The sequence below is a fragment of the Myotis brandtii genome, unplaced genomic scaffold (assembly GCF_000412655.1).
Source record: "Myotis brandtii unplaced genomic scaffold, ASM41265v1 scaffold456, whole genome shotgun sequence".
Taxonomy (NCBI): domain Eukaryota; kingdom Metazoa; phylum Chordata; class Mammalia; order Chiroptera; family Vespertilionidae; genus Myotis; species Myotis brandtii.
The window spans coordinates 2583518-2595708 of NW_005367431.1; positions in this window are offsets into that span (position 1 = coordinate 2583518).

Consider the following 12191-nt stretch of genomic DNA (forward strand, 5'->3'; position numbering starts at 1 on the left):
TAGCAAAGGCCAGCTTAGGAGTACCCTAATGAAGTTAATAACAATGTACTTACCTATGTAGTTTAAGTTTAAAAAATGTGGCTCTCAAAAGAAATTTCAATGGTTGTACTGTTGATATTTGGCTCTGTTGACTAATGCGTTTGCCGACCACTGCCCCAGGGCAAGCCCTCCCACTCCAAACCTCAGTTTCCTCCCCTGAACAGAGGGGATCATCACATGAGGGGGCAGGGTGGTTGTGAGGATGCAGGAAGAGAACACATGGCACATTTGAGGTGCCTGAGCCCGTGGGGAGCAGTGCCCGTGCCAGCCCACCTGGGGTTGTGGAGGGACCTGGAGCTGGAAGCTGCGCGGTCCTTCTTGCCTCTGCAGCTCCTCCCATGCGGCTGGCTATAGGCTGTAGCTCCTCCCATGCGGCTGGCTATAGTGCGAGAAGAGGCTGGAGACCCAGCACCTGGCCTTCGCCAGGCCCCAAGAAGTCTGCTGTGGGCCTGAACAGAGGGGATCATCACATGAGGGGGCAGGGTGGTTGTGAGGATGCAGGAAGAGAACACATGGCACATTTGAGGTGCTGAGCCTGTGGGGGAGCAGTGCCTGTGCCAGCCCACCTGAGGTTGTGGAGGAATTCCCTCCACAACAAGGGGGACCTGGAGCTGGAAGCTGCGCGGTCCTTCTTGCCTCTGCAGCTCCTCTCGAGAAGAGGCTGGAGACCCAGACCTGGCCTTCGCCAGGCCCCAAGAAGTCTGCTGTGGGCTTCGCCAGATGTGCTGCGCCTCGGGCTGTCTTGTCTGCAAGCGCCTCTGAGGGTGGGGGGCACAGGGACCCCTGGAATATCACATCCGCTCCAATCCTGGGCCAGAGGGGACTGGATGGACAGGGCAGGGCCTTGGCCCTGCTCAGCAGTTGAGTCACTACATTCTTGGACAAGTGACTCCGGCTCCTGAGCCTCAGTTCCCCTCTCTGTAAAATAGGGACCATAAGACTGACCTGGAGAGCCTTTCAGCATTAACCTGTCCCATTCTCTAGCGTGTGGTCCATTGCTTAATGCTCTCGCCCTTCCCCTGGCCCTGGTGAAGGTATAAGGGAGGTGATTTCTGCCCCTTTACTTCGTTTCTCCTTCAGACTGGGGGCATTCTGAGGGTAGAGCTGTGTCTCTTTCTTCAGACTCTGGGCAGGGCTATGTCTCTTCCATATGTTCCAGAGGTTGGTATTATCTCACATTTACTGTGTTCAGTAATACCACACAACAGGCACTTAACACACATTATCCCTGTTCATCACATAACATCGATTTTATTAATATACCCATTTTACAGATGAAGAGACTGAGGCCTAGTACTTGTCCAACGTCACCCAGACAGTGGATGGGGGAGTCAGGAGTTGCCCAGAGAAGGTGGTGTTAGTCAGTTCGGGTAGGCCCTGGGCCAAACCACAGCTTTTTCACTCATTCACTAGCTGTGTGAACTTGGGCAAGTCTGGAGCTCTCTGGCCTGTTTCCCTACCCCTATAACAGGAAGAATGACTCTACTTCACAGGGAGATAATTCATGTAGAATGTCTAGAATAGGGCCTGGTATACAGTAAGTGCTTAATAAAGGATGTCCCCTCCTCCCCTCCTTCACTCCCTCCTCCGGTAGGGCCTCCAGCCCTGGGCATACGCTAGGGCAGGCTGGCCTCGCTGTCTCAGAGACAATATTTGTGTTCCCTCCACTCATACTAATAAGGCCTGGGGGACTGCTGCCCCCACCCAGGGTCTCTCCATTCCCAGGAAGCCTTTCCTCCCTGAAGGAGGACGGGGCGGGGATAGTTCCCAGTCCGATGGAGACACAGTCCAATCAGAGAGGGGAGATACGGGCCCCAGGCCTGACACTGAGTGCGAAACCACAGCATTGGGCCACCTCATTGCACAGGCCGTGTTGGTGGGGTGTGGACACCAGAGGCAGAAGTGCTGGTGCTCTGGCAGGGAGGTGTCTGGGGCTCTGTCCCGTGTAGAGTGAGAGCTGCTGGCAGAGTGCAGCTGGTACTTGTTGAAGTGACAGCCCCTTAGGCAGCTAACGCTGTGCATGGTGGGACAAACAGGAATTGTACCCTGGGGGCCTGAGGCCACCCAGAGTTGGCACATGCTCTTCCGCCCACCACCTACTGACACCCTCTCCAACCCTGAGCACTCCTGGCCCCCAAGGGCCTCGGACCACACAGGCTGCAGCATTACCAGGAACCACTGAGGCAGAGTAGGCCCCCCTCCCCAACAGGGCTCCCACACTCAGGAAAAAGCAAGCCCCCACGGAAGCAGGAGGGACTGCAGCTAGACTGCAGAGAGACCCCTGGGAGCACAGGGCTCTGTGCTGGCAATGCTCCCTGCTTCGGCTGGGCGTCCATTCTTGGGAGAGGGCTGCTGGGAAAGGAAAGGGGGTCCTCCCAGAAGCAGGGGGAGGACCAAGGTGACCTGACCCTTATCTGGAAGCCCCAGAACTCAGGCAGGATGTTGCACCAGGGCCGGCTTCTCCTTGGTGGCAACAGGAGTCATTGGCCCCCAAGGCCGTGGTCACCGCACCACCTTGTAGCCCATACAGAAGGACTGCTTATGGCTTACCTGGAGGGTGAGGACCTGCCCTGGGGGCAGGAGAGAGCATGAGAGTGGATTCCCAGAGACCCCCACCCCCACCCCAGAATCCTTGGACTGAAGACTCGGGGTGAAAGGGGGCTCTCTGGGCAGCCTCCAAGGCCACACACCAACCCAGCACCATTCTCGCCCTCCTCTGAAATATGGTAGCTCACCCTGCAAAAGACTCCAGCCCCCTCTGAAGTAATCCTGTTCCCTCTGCAATAATCCAGGCTCCCCCAGAAGACTTTACCTCCATAATATTCCAGTCTCCCTCGGAAATTCTCCAGATCCTCCTCAATAATGTAGCGCCTTCTGCAATAACCAGGCCCTCAGTGAATTCTGTAGCCCCCCCCCCCCCCCCCCCCCCCCCCCCCCATCTCGGAAGGACTCCAGCCCCTGCTGTGAAACCCCACTCCACTACTAAACTCCGGCTCAACTTTAAAATGTGTGCTCCGACTTTCCCACTCCAGGCCCCTTGAAATCTGCCAACACCCATAATACTCTGCACCCCACTTTAATACTCCGGCCCTCACTCCCCCGATAGTCCTCCACCCCCAGGGAAAATCCTCCGGCCCCACGCTGAGGCCCCAGCACCTCTGTAATGCTCCGCCCTGCCCGGAGGGGAAGGTGGACCCCGAGGCCTGTCCAGAGTATCCCGTGGCAGCACTCAGTTCTTCTCCCGCTGGTTCCCATGTCCCCCTGGGCCTCACACGGCTCCTGGACATCAGTGTAGGGAAGCATCAACACCCCAGGCAAAGGGAGGCTGTGAGATGACCCTGCTGGCTTTCTCACAGTACTCCCAGCCTGGCAGAGTTCCCCCTGGAAACCTTCTCCCTGACCTCAGGATAAGAGCCGCCTAACCAGAAACACGGTAGTAGTACCCAAAGGTTGGGAGCACCCAAGCCTTGAGGGATGGCATACCCCTCACCTGCCAGTTGACTTGTCGTGAAACCTCTGGCTCTGTCAGCCACCCAGAGGCAGCCCACAGGCTCAATCGGCCCCAGCACTCGGGCAGTTTCCCCACTGTCCTGCTCTGAGACGCTGTCCTGTGGTGCCGTGGTCTGCTGAGAAAACGGTAGCCAGGCCAAGGCCAAGCTGCCTCTGTTCAAGGAACATGGTGACCCATCAGGGCCTCTGAGTCATCAGGGAGCAGAGCTGGGCCCTGGGAATGGCTTGAGAGGGGCCGACCTGACCTACTTTGTGCTTGTCCAAGTGCCACCCATTGGATCACCCTTATGCGAGGGTGAGTGTAGGCAGAGCCTAGCAAGTCCCCGAGCACACAGTGGCTTCCTGGGAGGGGATCTTCATGGTGGCTTCTGCCAGCAGAAGGAATTAGGTTCCAAGCCCAGCTCTGCTGTGTAGGCAAATCACTTTCCCTCTCTGAGCTGCATTGTCTTTGCCTTTGAAACAGAGTAATAGCCCTGGTCTTGCCCCTTACCAGTTTTCTTCAAGGCTCAAAGAAGAGAGTGGTTATAGAATGAATCTTTCATTTGACAAATATTTGTTGAGTGCCAGGTCTGCTTTAGATGTAGCCATAATGTATTTTATTATTTCTCCCTGCCAAAATACCATGTGCGGGTGCGCACGTACAGTGCGATTGAAACTTCATGGCCCATGTGCAGAAGTCGGTATTTTGTGGAAGAGCCACACTCAAGGGGCCAAAGAACCGCATGTGGCTCGCGAGCCGCAGTTTGCCGACCACTGAACTAGGGTATGGAGTGGTGATAGGAAAGAGTCTAAAACGCCCGATCAGCCCTAGCCAGTTTGGCTCAGTAGATAGAGCATTGGCCTGCAGACCAAAGGGTCCCAGGTTTGATTTCAGTCAAGGGCACATACCTTAGTTGCAGACTTCTCCCCGGCCCAAGCCCTGACCAGGGCCCGTGCAGGAGGCAACCAATCGATGTGTTTCTCTTGCATTGATGTTTCTATTTTTCCCTCTCTCTTCCACTCTCCCTAAAAGTCAATGGAAAAATATCCTCAGGTGAGGACCAACAACAACAAATAATAATAATAAAATTTAAATAAAACTCCTGATCAGACCTCCCTCTCTGGCTCCTGACCATTTTTTTGTACACCTGCTATGCACAAGGTACTTTTAAAGCCAACATTTCCTTTACTCCTCATTCTGGGAGACAAAGATTACTGTTCTGGTTTTATTGATGTGGAAACTAAAGCCTAGAGTTGTTAAGTCACTTGCCTAAGATAACGAAGTTAGCAACTTGTGGGGCCTAAATTTAGATCACACTGCCTTTGACAAGGAAAGATGTCAGAGCATCACTACAATCCTCTTCCACCTCCACCTCCCGCCCCCTGGCTCCTGTGCTGTGGGTAAATGAGCCAGGTCTGTTATTAGGGGTCCTGGCGGGGGGAGGAGGGGCAGCGCTCAGCCTGTACCAACCTGTTCTCCAGGAGTGCCCAGTCTGATAGAGGGCAAGAGAACTGGACTCCAAGCAAGACATCTGGAGGTTGAACAGGCCTCCTAGGGCCGTGGTTGGCAAACCGCGGCTCGAGAGCCACATGCGGCTCTTTGGTCCCTTGAGTGTGGCTCTTCCACAAAATACCATGTGCGGGCGCGCACGTACAGTGCGATTGAAACTTCGTGGCCCATGCGCAGAAGTCGGTTTTCGGCCTGGGCGAGTCTATTTTGAAGAAGTGGAGTTAGAAGAAATGGGGGGTGTTGGTCGGTCGGGCGACGGCAGAGGCGGCGCAGGCGGGCCTTGGGATACAGCGCGGGGCAGGTGCGCGCGATTTATGCGATTCATGCACGAGTTGAGTGAGCCAGTACCCTAATTAAGTTAATAACAATGTACCTACCTATATAGTTTAAGTTTAAAAAATTTGGCTCTCAAAAGAAATTTCAATCGTTGTACTGTTGATATTTGGCTCTGTTGACTAATGATATTTGGCTCTTCCTAGGGCATCTTGTCCTGCTCTGTCCTTATACAGATGAGGAAACAGAGGCCCAGAGATGGGCAGACATCTGCTCAAGGTCACACCAACAGAGGCCCTGCCTCTTACGCAGGTGAAGTCTTGCCTGCCCATAATAGGAAAAGACTGACAAAGACCCCCTCGTGGTGCAGACAAGAAATGGTCAAGGTTCAGAGAAAATACTACTGGCCTAAAAGACTGAGCCCAGGAAAAAAAAAAGGGGGCGGGGGCAGGAGGTGGGGGAACCTCTGGGAAAAGGGTTGGTGGTGGGGCTTGCGATGTGCCTCACCACGGAGGCCCATGCCCTGCCCACACATGAGGTCAGTCCTTGTGGCTCTCTGCTTGCTCACCTCCTGAGACCATTCTGCTGCTCAGTTGTTCCGATGACTGCAGTCCTTCCTGCTCCTGAGCTGAAATTCTGCCGGCCTGAGCCTCCACCTGCTGGTCGTTCTGCTGTCTGGGATCCCAGAATGAGTGTCATCCTGGCCCCAGAGCCACTGAGGCGGAGGGGTGGGGGAGGGGAACTCTATCACAGATCTCACCTGTGGTCAATATCCTATTTATCCTTCAGAGCCTCCTCTGGTTAGTCAGCCCTCTCCCCCAAGCAAAGGTTATTCCTTCTTTCATTCCTGTTTTCAAACAGCACCCATCAGGCACCTGCTAGGTGCCAGGTGCTTGCAAAGTGGTAGGCAGATTAAGCAACAAAATCCCTGCCTAGAGGAGTTGAAAGTTTAAGGAGGGAGAGAAAAAAACCACACTGACTAATACACACAGTGATAGCTGGGGTTTTCTCTCAAAAATATCTGACCAAGGTTTATGGTATATATTGCATTTGGTGGCGAGGTCTCTTTGTTGTCTTTCAATATAGCAGGGTCATTCCCATTCTGCCTCTTATTTTTTAAAAATGACAACCTTTTCAAGTGCCCTGGCCAGTTGTCTTTTAGAATGTTCCCCATGAAGGTGAGCCTGAAGGTTCCCTCAGAGTGTCACTCACTTCACTCCTCTAAACCCGGGGTCTCTTGTCCCTGGAAGTTAGGTCGAGAGCAGGGGTTGGCAAACTTCTGTAAGTGGCCAGAAGTAAATGTTCTTAGCTTTGCAGATCATACGGTCTGTGTTGCAACTACTTGGCCCTGTCATTGCAGCATGACAGCAGCAGCCATAGGCGATATGTAAATGGAGCGTGGCTGTGTTTCAATAAAACTTTATTTATGCACATTGAAATTTGGATAAACATAATTTTCATATTGTCACTCAATATGTTTTTTTGTTAATCCTCACCCAAGGATATTTTTCCATTGATTTTTTTTTTAGAGAGAGTGGAAGGGAGGGGGAGAGACAGAGAGAGAGAGAAACATTGATGTGAGAGAGATGCATCAATTGGTTACCCCCCCAACCCTGCATGCACCCCGACTGGGCCAGAGCCTGCAACCGAGGTACGTGCCCTTGACTGGAATCAACCTTCAGTCCACGGGCTGACACTCTATTTACTGAGCCAAATCAGCTAGGGCTGTCACTCAATATTCTTCTCCCGTTGATTCTTTGAACCATTTGAAAACGTAAAAACCATTTTGGCTCACGGGCTTCACAGAAACAGGCAGAGGGCCATCGCTGACCCATAATTTGCTGACAACAGTTACAGCTCATGTCTCTGTGGGAAAGGAGAGAGCCTCTTGGCAAATACCAGATCAGCGGGCAGTGCTCCTTCAGCACCGGGTGCAGTTCTGGTCTTTAACACCTTTCACCTCGCCCTGGCTGGTTTGGCTCAGTGGATAGAGCGTCGGCCTGTGGACTAAAAGGTCCCAGGTTTGATTCTGGTCAAGGGCACATGCCCAGGTTGCAGGCTCCATCCCCAGTGAGGGGTGTGCAGGAGGCAGCCGATCCATGATTCTCTCTCATCATGGATGTTTCTATCTCTCTCACCCTCTCCAAAATCAATAAAAATATATTTAAAAACAAACAAAAACCATTTCACCTAGTGGTTTTGGCGTCTGCTATGCACGGAATCGTGTTGCCCCCAAAATTTATATTGAAGCCCTAACTCCCAAGATGACTGTATTTGAGATAGGGCCCGTCTGGAAATAATTAAGGTTCAATAAGGTCATGCAGGTGGGGCTCTGATCTAATCAGACAGGTGTCCTTCTGAGAAGAGACAGCAGAGTTGGTTCTCTGCCATCGAGAAGGTGTCTTCTCCAAGCCAGGCAGAGAAACCAGCGCGGCCAGAACCTGACCTGGGACTTCTAGCTTCCAGAACTTATTCCCGTGAGTAATAAATGTTTGTTGTTTGACCCACCCAATCTATGGTACATTGATGATTTTTGCCTAAATCAATGATCTAACTGGGGCTGCAAAATGGAGTTTTTCTATTTCTCACATTCCTTCTAGTGGGTTAACTGTCATTTTTCTACAAGAAAACCAAAACCAAAACAAAACAAAACAAAAAACCACCCAAAACTTTCCCTCATCAATTAGAAATGAACCTAACTACAGTTCCTCCCAAAAAGGCAGGATAAATGCTTCATTCTCTAAGGGAAGGTTTTTGTTTTTTCTCTTTAAATGAAAATATCTAGAACCTGTTTGTATGCTGAGGGACTAATTCTATGGAAAGGATGGTGCAGGAGAGGGAGTTACAGAAGGTGTGAAGTCCACAAAAGGTGAGAGGATTCGGAGTGCAAGTGGGGGAGGAGGAGAAGAGGTGGGAATTTAGGGGACAGAAGGAAGGGTGTGAGCTGGTCATCTGGGCAGACACAGAGGGCCAGCTTACAAAAAACTGCCCTGAAAAAACACACAAAACCTGGCCAGTTGTGGGCTCGATCCCCAAGAAGGGGGGGGGGGCGTGTATGATTGGTGATGATCCTCTCTCATCGATGTTTCTATCTCTCTATCCCTCTTTCTCTCTCTAAAAATCAATGAAAACGTTTAAAAAGAAAGAAAGAAACTGCCCTGGAGGATTGTTGAGCCTGGCTAGTGTGCTTTTTAAAATCCTCACCAGAGGGAGAGAGAGAAGCATTGATCTGTTGCCTCCCTTATGCACCCCCACTGAGGATCATATCTGAAGCCTAGGTATGTGCCCTGACTGGGAATTGAACGGCAGCCTTTGGTGTACAGAACGACACTTCAACCAGCGGAGCCACACGGACCAGGGCATGGCAGGTGTCCTTCTGAGGCGGGGAGCTGTGATCGTGTGTGCATGCAGGCAGTTTTCTCCTCCACACCCAGAGAAGGTGGCTGGTTGGATTGCTGCCGGCCTGGGGCTTTCCAGGTGAGTACGCCACAGCAGAGGGAGGCAAGCAGTGCAGGGTCCTGTCGAAGGAGGACTATAAGGAGTGAGAACAGAAATTAGGCTGGTTAAAAACAGAAGTGAGCCCTAGCCGGTTTGGGGTTTGATTCTGGTCAAGGGCACATACCTCAGTTGAAGGCTCGATTCCCAGCTCTCGTTGGGGCACATGCGGGAGGCAGCCAAATCAATGTGTCTCTCTCACATCAGTGTTTCTCTCTCTCTGTCTCTCCCTTCCATTCTCTATTTAAAAAATTTAAAAATATATATATATGGCTAATATGTTAAGTGTCCGACCGTTCGACCATTCGACGGTAGCTATGACACGCAAAGACCACCAGGGGGCAAATGCTCCACAAACAGGCATGGAAACATGGAACAGACTGATGAATCTCAGAGGGAAGAAAGGAGGGGGGAGAGCAGAAAGAGATTAACCAAAGATATTCCTTTTTAAAAAAAATATTTTTATTGATTTCAGAGAGAGGGAGAGGGAGAGAGAGATTGAAACATCAATGATGAGAGTGAATCATTGATTGGCTGCCTCCTGCACTCCCCCTACTGGGGATTGAGCCCGCAACCTGGACATGTGCCCTTAATCAGAATCGAACTCGGGACCCTTCAGTCCGCAGGCTGAGGCTCTAGCCATTGAGCCAAACTGGATAGGGCAACCAAAGATCTTATATGCATACTAGGGGTCCCTTGGCCTGGCCTGCACCCTCTCGCAATCCAGGACCCCTCGGGGGATGTTGGACTGCTGGTTTTGGCCCGATCCTTGCAGGCCAGGCTGAGGGAACCCACCAGTGCACGAATCTGTGCACCAGGACCCTAGTGTTTATATATATTAAAAAAAAAAAACAGAAGTGAGAGCAGGAGAGTAATGGCTAGATGGGAAATGGGATGGGAGGTCTCAGCCAGCTTGCTGAGCTTTGAATTTCTGGTTTTGGTATCAGTTTTCAAAATTGATTTAAACAAGCATGTAAGCATGGAGGTTGAAAGGGTAGTGGAGGTCCGTCCTGTGGCCTCCTTGCCCTGTGCCCACCATCACCTGTACCTTATAGAGAGTGAGTGCCACATCGAGGACAAGGACTGGACCCGATTCCTATCTGAGCCCCCAGTACCCAACTGGCACAGAGGAGTGACAGCGAAGGCTTGAGGTTTCGCTGAATGAATGAAGGATAGCAAACACTTAAATGGCACTTACTAGGTGCCAAGCACTAGTCTAACAGCTCATTGATTTCTCCCAAGATTCCTGTGAAGTGGGGTCAACTATTATCCCTATTTTAACAGACGAGGAAACTGAGGCACAGAAAGGTAAAATAATTAGTTCAGGGTCGTGGAGCTAGAAAGAGGTCGAGTCCATGTTCCTAACCACCAGGTTATTCTAAATGGATAAATAAGAGTCAGAAGCTCTGTCCGGAGTGATGCCAGGTTTCTCGAGGTCAGAGCCCTGGTCTGGTGGAGAGACCCAGAGACAATAAACTATGAACTGAAGAATACACAATTCTAGGTTATGACAGCTGCCATGAAGGAGACAAACTGAGGGCCAAGAACAAGAATGGGCAGACTTCCTTCGTTGGGGTGGTCAGGGAAGGCTTCTCTGAGGAGGTGGCACTTCAGGTAAAGGCTAGGAAGGAGCCAGTACTGTGAGGAGCAAAGAAGAGTATCTTAGGATGAGGGAACAGAAGGCCCTGAGGCAAACATTCAAGGTATTCTGGGAGCTGGAAAGGATTCCAATGGCTGAGAAGGAAGATGGCCCAGTGGCACTGGGGAGGTGGGCAGGCACACAGACCTGAGAGGCCATGGCAAGGAGTTTGGATTTTATTATTCTTTTTTATTATTTTATTTTATTTTTATTATGCAAGCAAAGTGGGAGGTAAGCCACTAGAGAGTTTTAAGCAATTTGGTTCAAATAAATTTATTTATTTTAGAGAGAGAGAAACATCCATTTTTTGTTGTTCCACCTATTGATGCACTTATGACCCAGGATTGAATACCTAACCTTGGCACATTGGGACGATGCTGCAACTAACTGAGCTACCCGGCCAGGGCAATTTGGTCCAATTTGTACTTTTTTAAAAATGTAGGTTTTAATTTATTTTCTCAGAGAGAGAGGAAGGGAGAGGGATGGAGAGATAGAAACATCAAGGCTTCAGCTGCCTCCTGCATGCCCCCTACTGGGGATCAAGCTGGGAATTCGAGCCTGTGCCCTGACAGGGAATGAACCAGTGACCTCTTGGTTCCTAGGTCAATGCGCAACCGCTGAGTCACCCTGGCTTGGCCCAGTTCATATTGATATATTTTTAATTTTTAAAATTGATTTCATAGAAGAAGGAAGAGGGAGAGAGAGATAGAAACATCAATGATGAGAAAGAAGCATTGATTGGCTGCCTCCTGCACGCCCCACGTTGGGGATCGAGCCTGCAACCCGGGCATGTGCCCTGACTGGGAATTGAACCATGACATCCTGGTTCATAGGTTGATGTTCAACCACTGAGCCATGCCAGCCGGGCCCAGTTTGTATTTTTAAAGCAGAAGCAGTTTTGTTCCTCTGTCCATTTGCTTATTTAGTCATTGATTCTTGAATTTCTTCATTCATTCTTTGATTCTTTCGTATTTATTTTTTATTGATTTTAGAATGGGAGGAGAGAGAGAAAATATCAACGTGTTGTTCCACTTGTTTATGCATTCATCGGTTGCTTCTTGTATGTGCCCTGACCAGAGATCAACCCCAAAACCTTGGCATCTTGGGACGACGCTCTAACCAAGTTACCCGGCCAGGGCCAGTTCCTTCTTTAATTCTTACCTTCGATTATTTATTTTTTCATCGGGCTTGCATTTGTGCACCTGAGAATTCCGTTGTTCCTGGATAACTCATGCATTTCCATGCCTGAAGAGCCTGTGCCAGACCCTGCCTGGGCACTGGGGGCATTGACAAGAGCCAGGCCCAGTCCTTGCCCTTGAGGAAAACATACTGTACACCCCACATTCTAAGAACCAGTTGTCACCCTAAGACGGTGCTGCGTGTTCTGGGGATGGGGTGGCAGCCAAGGAAGGAGGGCGGCAAGGCTTGGAGACCAGATCTGCATGGTGCCTGTGACAGCAGCCAGAGGTCAACTGGCGGTGAGAATTTGGGTCAGGCCGGTCCCGGGCTGGTCCTCAGTTTTCCCGGCTGCAAGAGGTATTGGCGGAGTGGGGGGGTGTGCTTCAGTGACAGAGGGGAGCCCCTCTTAACCTCAAACGCAGCGATTCTAAAAGAGCAGGTGCTTCTGGAGGGAGGACCCTGCCCCTTTGGAGGGAGCCGTTGGGAAGGCTGCGCTGGACGTTGGGGTCTGCGGAGAGGAGCTGGGGTGCGGGGACGGGGCTGGGCCGACCCTCGGTGGCCAGGGGA